The sequence below is a fragment of the Penaeus monodon genome, chromosome 27 (genome assembly GCF_015228065.2).
Source record: "Penaeus monodon isolate SGIC_2016 chromosome 27, NSTDA_Pmon_1, whole genome shotgun sequence".
In the NCBI taxonomy this organism is placed as follows: domain Eukaryota; kingdom Metazoa; phylum Arthropoda; class Malacostraca; order Decapoda; family Penaeidae; genus Penaeus; species Penaeus monodon.
The window spans coordinates 37,140,092-37,140,405 of NC_051412.1; the positions used below are offsets into that span (position 1 = coordinate 37,140,092).

The 314-nt window shown below is 25.5% G+C and overlaps 1 protein-coding gene across 1 annotated transcript in view; it reads left to right on the forward strand.

Annotated features, from left to right (window-relative positions):
* The window catches only part of LOC119590828 (nuclear pore complex protein Nup85-like), a 14,259-nt gene that overhangs the window by 421 nt on the left and 13,524 nt on the right, over window positions 1-314 (forward strand). The gene's annotated exons all lie outside the window — the stretch shown is intronic.

Below are 314 nucleotides of genomic sequence, written 5' to 3' on the forward strand. Positions count from 1 at the left end.
ATCAGTTGAATATTTTTTACTTTGATTTTCGAGAAATCACATCAAGAACTTTCATATAGATTTATCCACTAATAGTCATAAATTGATTATGGTTGAAGCATAGTATATCAATGCATGCTCTATTTTGAAGAAAAGTATTGTATCTTTTTATATAATGTAATTAATTGCTTATAAAAAAGAAGGAAAAAAATAAGTGCACTTGCATAGTATGTATATTTAAAGAATTTGAATATCTTACTGTCGCAAAATTATTCTTGGTTACTTAGGATGTTTATAGGGATAAAGTATATACTGATTAGGGAAATGCAGCAATT